The sequence below is a fragment of the Bubalus kerabau genome, chromosome 20, assembly GCF_029407905.1.
Source record: "Bubalus kerabau isolate K-KA32 ecotype Philippines breed swamp buffalo chromosome 20, PCC_UOA_SB_1v2, whole genome shotgun sequence".
Classification (NCBI taxonomy): domain Eukaryota; kingdom Metazoa; phylum Chordata; class Mammalia; order Artiodactyla; family Bovidae; genus Bubalus; species Bubalus kerabau.
The window spans coordinates 4,681,096-4,691,715 of NC_073643.1; positions in this window are offsets into that span (position 1 = coordinate 4,681,096).

The following is a 10,620-nucleotide window of genomic DNA, read 5'->3' on the forward strand; positions in this document are numbered from 1 at the left end:
TCAGTGATGCTGGTTAATCTCAATTACATTAATTCACCTTCTGCAGGTTAGACACATTCAAGTAGAGTCCAGAGAGAGATACATTTGATCAGAGAGTTGACTTTGGGTGTCATTCAAGGATTCAGAGACTGTCTCTTGCAATCAACTTAAAGTCATCCTGAGCTGAATGGCAGTCTGTTTCATTTTGTTTTGATTTCTGTTTGTAATTGTGAGCTCACATGGACCACAATTCCTACTATTCCTTCAGGCTATTCCTCAAGACTCCCACTGTTCCATCAGAACTTGATCCCTTTTCCTTTCCCTCACCCGAGTCTAGGTCAGCATGCATTTTCTTTGCAGCCTCAGCCTCCAAGCTTACTTGGTATGTAATGGGTGTAGTAACTGTGATTTGTTGATTTGTCTATTTTTTCTGCATAAGCCTCTAAACTATTTGAGAGCAAAGACAGTATACGATACATGTATATGAAAGTGAAAGTCAGTTAGTCGTGTCTGACTCTTTTCGACCCATGGACTATACAGTCCATGGAATTCTCCAGGCCAGAGTACTGGAGTGGGTAGCCTTTCCCTTCTCCAGGGGATCTTCCCAACCCTTTGGTCCCTGGGTTGGGAAGATTCCCTGGAGGAGGAAACCTACTCTGTGTGTGTACACTGTTGAATCTCTACCACTCAGGGACAATAACCAAGGCAAAGCCAGGTCCGTGTTGTTGCTGTTGCTGAATCCGATCTGACTGTTTCGACCCCACGGACTGTAGCCCGCAGACTCCTCTGTCCATGGACTTCCCAGGCAAGAATATGGCAGTGGATTGCCCTTTTCTTAAAGAAAAGCTATTTGATGAGTAGGAGAAATAGGACCAAGCACCTGCCTGTCAGGAGCCGGAAACAGAGGAGGTAGAGCTTCAGGTGAGCTGGTCAGTGCTGGTGATGAGGAAGAACAGAGCTGCTCACGAAAATTATGAAGAACAACTAAGAGCTGGTTTTAACAAAGTACTTTGTGAATTTTTATTTTGAAAAATTCCAATAGACAATCTTAACTCTGGAACTGGCTCCAGCAGAGATGTCGGGGCTTGGAGATAAAAGTCTAAATAAATAGGTGGGCTTTGTACAGGAATCCTGATGCAGCAGCTTGTTTTCCCCACTGACAGCTGTACAGGAATCCTGATGCAGCAGCTTGTTTTCCCCACTGACAGCTGCCTCAGGGTCTCCACCTGTCTTATAGTCTCTTCTCACATCTTGACACTTCCTCATTGACAGCTGGTGTCTCTGCAGCCTCCCCCTGGAGCTGGGTGGGGCTTTGCGTTTGCCTGACCAGCAGAACACCGCAGGAGTGACACTGTGACCCACTCATAAAGATGCCCTGTGCCCCGCTCCTTCCAGGAGGCTCCTTGCTCTTGGAAGCCGGTCTCCATGCTGTGAGGAAGCCCAGGCAGCTCCCAGTGAGGCCCCAGTCGCGGCCACTGCCCCCGCGCGCCCAGCCAAGCCACGTGACTCACGGTCCGTGGAGCGTCACTGCCGCCCAGGTGTGTGTGCACTGCGGGTGTGAGAGTGACACAAGCGACTATTCTCCTATGGAGCACCGAGCTCACCCACCATAGACGTGCACAGGTGTGCGGAAGGACCGTGGCGCCAGGCAGGCAGGCCTGGGTTCAAGCTCTTATTCTGCCCCACCTTGGTAGTGCTTTCGTCCTGCTACCCATTCTGTCAGAACCCGAGTTCCCCTGGGCACCATGAGAGGCTCATAATGGCTCTGCAGGGAGATGGCATGATCATTAAAAGAGGTGCTGCCTATTGATGCCTGATGCTCTGCTGGGTCTTTCTGGTGATTGACGGTGATGCCATTCCCCAAGATAAGGGCGTTTTGTGAGCGCTCTGAAGAAAGGTCACGTGGAGAACAGGTCTCTTGATGATGGGGAGGGAAAGAAGAGTGAAAAGGACAGTTGTGATGGGACAGTCAGAGGACACGGAGGGAATGAAGACCAAGGAGCTTCCTGCGACGTTTGGCATGAAACATAGGGCAGCTCAGATCAGAAGCTGGAAAGGCATTGGTTTAGGCGGGGGCTGGGTGGGGGCAGTGAGCAGTGATATGTAACACAACTGTGCCCACAGAGCAGAGGGCTGGCAGCCTGCGTCCTGAAAGAGAAGCCAGAAGAAGCAGTTTGTGTTCATTTAAGGCCTTCATTTCTACGCTATAGGATGTTCTTAAGAGACGTGTGCGCTGTTGTAAAGGTGTACATCACCCAGCGAGATTTCAATTTCCTCACTGTGAGTGGTCCTTCTCTTTTCTCTGGAGATACATTAAGGTGAATGTTGCTGGTCACCACCCACACAATACTGGCTTTCCCTGTGAACTCGCTTATTCTGTTTATTGCTGTCTCTGTGGATTCTTTCCTGTGTTTCCTATTTGCATTTAAACTCCTGATTCCCCAAACGTCTTTCCTGATTATTATTGTAGGTGCACATGTTACTTATACTCTGGTTCTGAAACGAAAAGCAGCAGTACAGATAAAGGACACGGTGACTCAGAGGCCAACCACCATGTCTAGAAATAAGGGAAAAGGTTTGCTATTTAAGAAAAACTTTTTATTTTATATTGGAGTAGAGTTGATTTACACTGTTGTGTTAGTTTCAGGTGTACTGCAAAGGGATTTAGTTATACGAGACTGGCTACTTAACAGATGAATGTGAATGTGTATCATTACAAACTACAGAGGGATTCCCCATCCCTGGGTTAGGGGATCCAGTCAGCGTGCAATTAATTGGTCAGAAAATATCTACTGCTGTTATCTCAGAGTCTTTCAGCTGAAAGGGTTGTCTAGTTCCTCAATTCATAAAAAATGGAGATGGAGACTCAGACAAGGTCCCTGTGAAAAGTTACTCACCCGCTTGCAATGGTTCAGTGACATTGACACAGACATGATCATGGGAAGCCCACGGTGAAAGCACAGTTTCCAACTGCCTCTTGTCTTACTTTTCTGAAGACTAAATTTTCCAAGATGAGATGCAAAGTCATTTTTAAGCCTTCACGTACAAGGTTTTTAATATTCATTCTCAAACATTTATTTAGTCCTCACCATGTGCAGGGCACTGCATTAGGTGCGTCTTCTAAAATAAGCCATGTGAGGGAATGAAAGATAATTTCTGATTTAAAAAGCCAAATTATGAAAATGTAATATTTATTAGGCACTTGTAAGATAAAAGGCACTTGCTAGAGCATCACCTCTGCCAGCTTTACACCTCCATGAAATTTCTGGTTTGCTCAAGTTGATATGGGTCTGATGCTAATGGGGACGAGGGCAGGAGTGTAATTCCTGAGAGCCTGGTGTGACGAATGTTAATTCTGACCAATCATGTCTAACACTCAGTAAATGAGTTCTACAGTTGAGGGGAGTGGGGCTGGCAGAGCTGATGGTGGTCTGGGGACCCCCAGGACCAGTGAGGGATGTAAGAGGCGGGAAGAAGAGCTGTGCAGGGTGGGCTCCCAGAGCTTTCCCACCTGGGCACCAGGCAGGGAGGGGGCCGGGACACAGGACATGGAGGTGAGAGTGAGGCTGAGTTCATTTGGGGAAATTAACACTTCTCTTTTTCTGAGGGTTCTTTCCAGGCATAGGGAGTTTATAATGCACTCCTGCGGCCTCTACTCTCCTCCTCTCTCTGCTCCAGTAGAGGTGTCTGGGTGGATGTATCCCGCCTGGTTCAGATATCCAGAAATACTATCAGTTCAGTTAAGTCACTCAGCCATGTCTGACTCTTTGAGACCCCATGGACTGCAGCACGCCAGGCCTCCCTGTCCATCACCAACTCCTGGAGCTTGCTGAAACTCATATCCATCAAGTCGGTGATGCCATCCAACCATCTCATCCTCTGTTGTCCCCTTCTCCTCCTGCCTTCAATCTTTCCCAGGATCAGGGTCTTTTCCAATGAGTCAGTTCTTCGCATCAGGTGGCCAAAGTATTGGAGCTTCAGCTCCTGCATCAGTCCTTCCAATGAATATTCAGGACTGATCTCCTTTAGGATGTTCTGGTTGAATTTCCTTGCAGTCCAAGAGACTCTCAAGAGTCTTCTCCAGCACCACAGTTCAAAAGCATCAATATGATCACCTGCCTACAAACACCAGCTCCCTCCTCCCACCCAGATTCATCAGTAGTAAAGGGGTATTCTGGCGCTGGTCAAGTTTAGAACCAACTCAGCAAAGCTGTCATTCTGTACAAGCGACAGGAAGACACACAGACCCTCTTCTCAGCAGACTTGCCTCCATATTGCTGGGCCTTTGCTATTAGTTACACTCTTTTTTTTTGTCTGCATGGGTCTTTGTTGCAGCATGCAGGCTTTCTCTGGCTGTGGTGCGTGGGCTCTCTGGATGCCGTGCGTGGGCCCTCTAAGTTGGCCTGAGTAGTTACAGCACCTGGGTTTCTCTAGTTACAGTGTGGAGGCTTAGTTGCTCTGAACCATGTGGGATCTTAGTTCACCAGTCAGGGATCAAACCTGCATCCCCTGCATCTGAAGGTGGATTCTTAACCACTGGACCAACAGGGAAGTCCCTGGGCCTCTGCTCTTAATACTGCAATCTCCTGGAATATTTTCAGGTGAATATTTTCAGGTCAAAGTCCCAAATCCCTGGGATCCCTTATGTTCATAAACTAAACCTGTAAATTTAGCCAAGAAAAATGCATGTGTTTGGGCAAGTGAAGGATGTAGAATGCTCCAAACATTGCCTAAAACAACAACTGTGGCTTGTGACTTAATTTTAATTCACTGTGTTTTTAGGCAGGGTCTCTGTGAAGCTATGTGAACACAGGATTTTAGGCCACCAACGAGGGGAGTGAATATTTTCTTCTTCTTTCACTGTCATTCTTGCCACTCTCTTCTGAGCTGGATTGATGTGGATAATGAAGAAACTCACCCTCCATTTGTGAAGGCATGGAGAGCCTGGGTGAGGGCAGGGGTCTTAGATGCCTGAATGAGGGTCAGGGCGAGTGCTGAATGGCCTCTGAGCCAAACTTCCAAAAGCCTGTTGTCTAGAGTCCCCTGGAGTTTCTCTATTTATTGGTTTCTGTTGCTAAGAAGTGACCATCCTCAGCACGGAGGCTGTTGCCCTTGGCTACACGTTTCTTTGTGGCCATAATCTTACATCACATGATACCAAACCAGTAGCTGGCAAGGCAGAGATAATGAAATGTCTTCCTGGTGTAGGCCTCCTGGTATGAGGCAGCTTGTGTTAACTCCCTTTCTCAATCAAAGGGAAGAGCTGACTTTAGTTTAACAACACCCCCCTCCCTGTTAAGTAGGGATTTGCTATTTGTTCTCTGAGATGTGTCAGTTAAAATCATGTCCCCCGAATTATCTCTTTCTTGATCACTGCCCCTTTCATGGGGTTCCTGGGAGCCTGCCTGGAGGTGGTGCTCTTATGGATGCGGGTGGTGGTGCTGATCTAAGCCTGGAGAAAGAAAGACTCTGTGGAGCTGGTGCCTGTTTCAAACCACGTGTATTTTTGTCCCCTCACCTCCCCTCCCGTCTCCCTGCCCATTGATTCCACAGATTAGATATTCACATTCCAGGTAACTGTTGAGTGCATTTGTTTTCCTTTTTAAAAAAAAATCTTTTAATGAATTTGTACAATATTGCTTCTGTTTTATGTCTTGGTTTTTCTGCATGTGGGATCTTAGTTTCCTGACTAGGGATTAAACCTGCACTCCCCGCATTGGAAGGTAAAGTCTTAACCACTGGGCTGCCGGGTCGTCCCTGAGTGAATTTCTAGTTTGAGTTCCATTCGCCATCCTCTGGCTCCTTGACTCCTTGATCCTTCCTTTGTTTATATCTCATCGTCCATTGCAAGAGGAATCTTCAGGTTTCGGTATTTATTTTCAACACAGACACTCTCCGAATTTAAGGAACTCCCTACAGTGCACCAATAAAATGCTGGGGGAGGGGTGTCTTTCTGTGTTTTATACCCTGAATCCATTTGCAACTTTTTGTCTCTTTTTCTCAAGGCAGTTCTAAACGCGCCCCATGTCTGCTGCTGTTTGAAAAGGCTGTAAAATTCAAGCTACATGATTATGAATACTATGAAAAAGGTTTTGACAACTTTTGATGGCATTTAATTCAAGTTAAACTCCTCTCATTCAAAATAATAAGCATAATGTTACTTATTATGCAGATGAGGCAGCGAGGCAGATGTTTGTCATCTCAGCGCATTCACTGGGGATTAATAAGTACACAAGCTGCGGGGTTGGAGGGGCCTGGGTTCAACCTGGGAATTTGAAAAAGGGCTGAGGAAGGGTGAGTACTCTGGAGCTGCTCTGTCCAGTAAAGGGAGTGGGGGCGGGGGTGGGCAGCAACCACAGGAGGCCGTTTACATTTAGAGCAATCAAATGAACTCCAGTGAAAACGGAAAGCTTCCCGGTCACAAGGGCCGTCCTGGAGCCACAGTGGCCAGTGGCAGCTTATAGAAGAGCACAGACACAGCACATGTCTGTCGTCGTTGGAAGTCCTACTAACAGCACTGCTAATCACAGGGTTGTTAGAACAGCCAGGGATGCGTGCGGATTTCTCTCCTCAACGGGAACTTTACCTGAAAGCTTCTGGGAACATGTGAAGATCCGTGAAGAGCCAAGTGGGAAGGAATTACCATCAGTTTGTAGCTATTGGCGTGCCATCCCCATGGCCCATGGGCTACACTAGAGCTGTGCTTCTCAAACCTGAGATGCGCGGACGCACCACTTGGAGAGCTTAGAGTGCAGAGACTGACCCAGTTGGGCTGGAGTGGTGCCCGAGAGTCAGCATTCGTATCTACCCCTTGGAGATGCTGCTGCTTTGGTCTTGGAAATGACAATTGAAGAAGCGCATATCAACAGCACTGATTCCCAGTCCTGGCTGCATGTCATAATCAGCTGGGGTCCAAACACTCCTGAGACCTAGAACTCAACCCCAGAGGTTCTATTTTAACTTGTCTGGGGTGTAATCTAGTCACTGAAGACTTTTAAAAAGCTTGCCAACTGATTAAAATTTGAGAACTGTTGATGGAGGTAAAGCAAGTCTATTAGGTCTGAGGACCAGAAACACTGGCCTCATCTGGAAGTTTGTTAGAGATGCAGATTCTTAGGCTCCCATCCTGCTGAGTTCTAATCTGCCTTCCAGGGACATTTGCCTGGTAATTTCATGTACATTACAGGTGAGAACAGGGTTCCAGGTAGCCTTTTAAAGTAACCATTTATTGATCTGTGTACATGTGCTTTAAAAAAAGTGTTTTTAAAGCAATAAGCTGTTAATGATGCTAAAGCTGAAACTCCAGTACTTTGGCCACCTCATGTGAAGAGTTGACTCATTGGAAAAGACTCTGATGCTGGGAGGGATTGGGGGCAGGAGGAGAAGGGGACGACAGAGGATGAGATGGCTGGATGGCATCACTGACTCGGACGTGAGTCTGAGTGAACTCCAGGAGGTGGTGATGGACAGGGAGGCCTAGAGTGCTGCGATTCATGGGGTCGCAAAGAGTCGGACACGACTGAGCGACTGATCTGATCTGATATAATTTAGTCCATTTGCACACCTAATTATTGTAGCTTTGACTGTCATGGCACAGGCACCAATGGTGGTTTCTGCTTGCATTGTAACAGAAGGTATCAGTCAATAATACCAGCAGAGTGGACACTGGACTTCCACGTCTGAAGTCAAGAATTAACCAAGTTTTTAAGGACTAAGTTCCACAAGTTTGTATTTAATAGTTATTCAAGGTAAAGTATAAGTCCCCTTTCAGGTTAGTTCTTTGTTTGATTTTAGAAAAGTATACACTTCTAATTCATTACCAGAGATATACAGCATAGGTTCATTTTTATTTGATGTAATTTTTCATCATTAAACATTCAGGTCTCAGATCCTCGGTGGCGAGGGGAGAGTAGGAAGGGACTGTAATGTCTTGACCAAAACAAAAATGTGTGTCAACATTGTGTTTTTCTTTCCAAGTGGTATTTTAGAGGGACAGTGCCAAAGAATTATAAAGGAGAAAGGCCAACTATGCTGTGTTAGATCAGCACTTCTCAGACTTGATTGGTAGGGACCATGGTAGGGGTCACTTGAAGAAGTTGTGTTAAAATGTCGACCCTGATGCTGTCAGCCTAGGACCAGGCCTGAGACCCAGTATTTCACAGGTGGTGGGATGCTGCTTGTCTGTTGATGACATTTTGAGTAACAAGAGACTAGATGACTCTTCAGGACACCTTCTTGTAAATCTCATTGCAGTGATTCAAAAAATCAAGTGGTCTGGTATAAACAATAATAATGGTGATTTTGTTGAAAGTGCTGATTTGCTCACTTGAATCATCCAAAAGAAAGATACCAAAAGGTCAGAATTATTCATAGCCCCATCATTAATGGAAAGCTTATGGGGAAGTGAAGTCATTTAAGGCAAAAGCAAAATAGTAACATAAATACCTCAGATGACTACCAGGGCAAAATTTTCAAAATGTTGCAAGCTGTCTGCAAGCTTGAAGTAGCAATTTACATGCATAATTAGGTGCAATCAACAGTTTTGAAATGTAATATATTTTCTGAGCCCGTATTTACTTATGACAGACGCAAAAAAAAAAAAAAATCTGTGTCCCCCAAAAAATAGAAGGGCAGAGAAAGGAAAAATATTTGCCTTTAACAATGGAAGCCTGTACAAGCACTTGCCTAAATCTAGAACAAATTCAGTCGAAGTATTGTATCTTTGTTTTGATTTGCTCTTCATTGAAGTTCACAAACACATTTTGGAAGTAACAAGCATGGAAGAATAATAACCTTCCAGCCAGTTATTCCAGCTCCTGTTGGAACTGACATATAAATTTTTATTTCTACAACGTAAAATGAAAATCTGTCAAATTTAGAACTTTGTTGCACAGAACACCACTGACTTTCTTTCTGCCTTCAGAAGGGGCTTCATTCTTTGAAGATCCCACATATCTTTTAGAATAATTTATAGAAAAAAGATTAATTAAACTGGCAATTTCTTCTTCCTAAATCAAGGTCCTCAGAGGATCGCTCGTGGTGAATTTCTATCATCTTACTATTTTCAGTAAAACAGGCACTGAGTGTTCCCTATGCCCTAAGGCACTCTGCTAAGCACTTTACACAGATCATCTAATTTACCATTATAAAAATACTATAAGGATTGATTGATTACAATGTACTGGGGAAGAAAAGGGAGAGTAAGTGACTTCTTTAAAGGCAGAAGCTCTATAGTTTCTTGGCTGGCATATTACCGCATGAGAGGTCATAATGTCACTTTAAAAGTATAGCGAATGTCAGACTTAAGCAAGCTCGTGTTATTTTGAACAAACTCCCAATTTAGAAAATGAGCTTGAAATATAATTTTTCATAATTCTGAAGAAAAAGAATAATTTCACCCCTAAACTTTTCTTTTCAAAAGCATGTTCTCATTGCATTATCCAGATTGACTGTGTGCCCTGATTAAAGGGGGAGTTAACTTCTATCATATTTAGAGTCAGAGACGAATCAGTTGCACTGAGAGATAAGACATAATGACGTGTCCTTGTGTAACTGCCACTATTTGGACGGTGTGTCTTGAAATTGTCAAAGTTGTCTTTAAGTAATGCAAAGCAGCCACAAGACAACTTTGCAGTTTCAGAAGGCGAGCATAGTCTGTGATACATCATATAAGGGGTGAGGGGTGGTGGGGGAAGCTAAGCTCTACTTAGAAATGCACGGAGAGTTCATTTATCTGCTGATCCATGTGGGGGCATTATGGAACTCAAAGCCCAGAACAATGGGCTCTATTTACTATTAAACAGCTTCTTAATAATCCTCTACTTCTCTCCACAGCTGCTGGAAGGTTCCTTTGGAGCGTGCGGAGTCGCCTTGGCCTTGGCAGTTCCTGTGGAGTTGTAAAGTGCTCCCCAGGACCAAGGAGGGTTCAGTGTAGAAGTCATCCTAATCAGCTGCCTGTCGGTGGGCCCCGCTCTAAGAATTCCCAAGAATATCCTTGTCCTCCCCATCTGTCTCTCTAGATTTACAGACGCAGCTCACCGCCAGGCCCGGGGTCCCCGCCCCTCGGCGGATCCCTGCCTGGGGACGGGCGCCCTTCCAGCGCAGAGGGGTGACTGGAAGCTGGCGCCCACGGGGCACCTGGCGACCCCTCGCCTCTGTCTCCGCACACCCCCCGCCCCGACTACCCTCCCATCGCCCACCCCTCCGCTGCAGACCTTTACGTGGAACTCAGGCTAGCCGCCAGACTCGCGTCCTCGCCCTGGGCGCGGGACCTCACCCCTTGCAGGTGCCGCCCGCGACCCGGTCGAGGCGAGGGTAGGTGGACTGCCTCGGCCACCGCCTGCCGGTCCTCGCCCTCCGGCGCTGAGGGCGGCTTGGGGCCACGGGAGCGAGGGGATGCTCTGTGCGCGCGGGAGGGGTGACCCTGGGGACACGCGCGGCCGCGGGAGGGAGCGAGGGAGGGGCCCAGGCCGCTGTGGCGGCGGGAGTCACCCGGGGTTGGGGTGGGGGCCCTGGCCGTCAGCCCCCCGCCGGCTCCCCTCCTCCCAGGGCTGTGCCGTCGCCCGGCACAGGTCGCCAAGCCCTGCCTGCCTCGCCCGGAGAAGTGGGGGGGGTGAGGGGTCGGAGCCTGGTCAGCGGGCG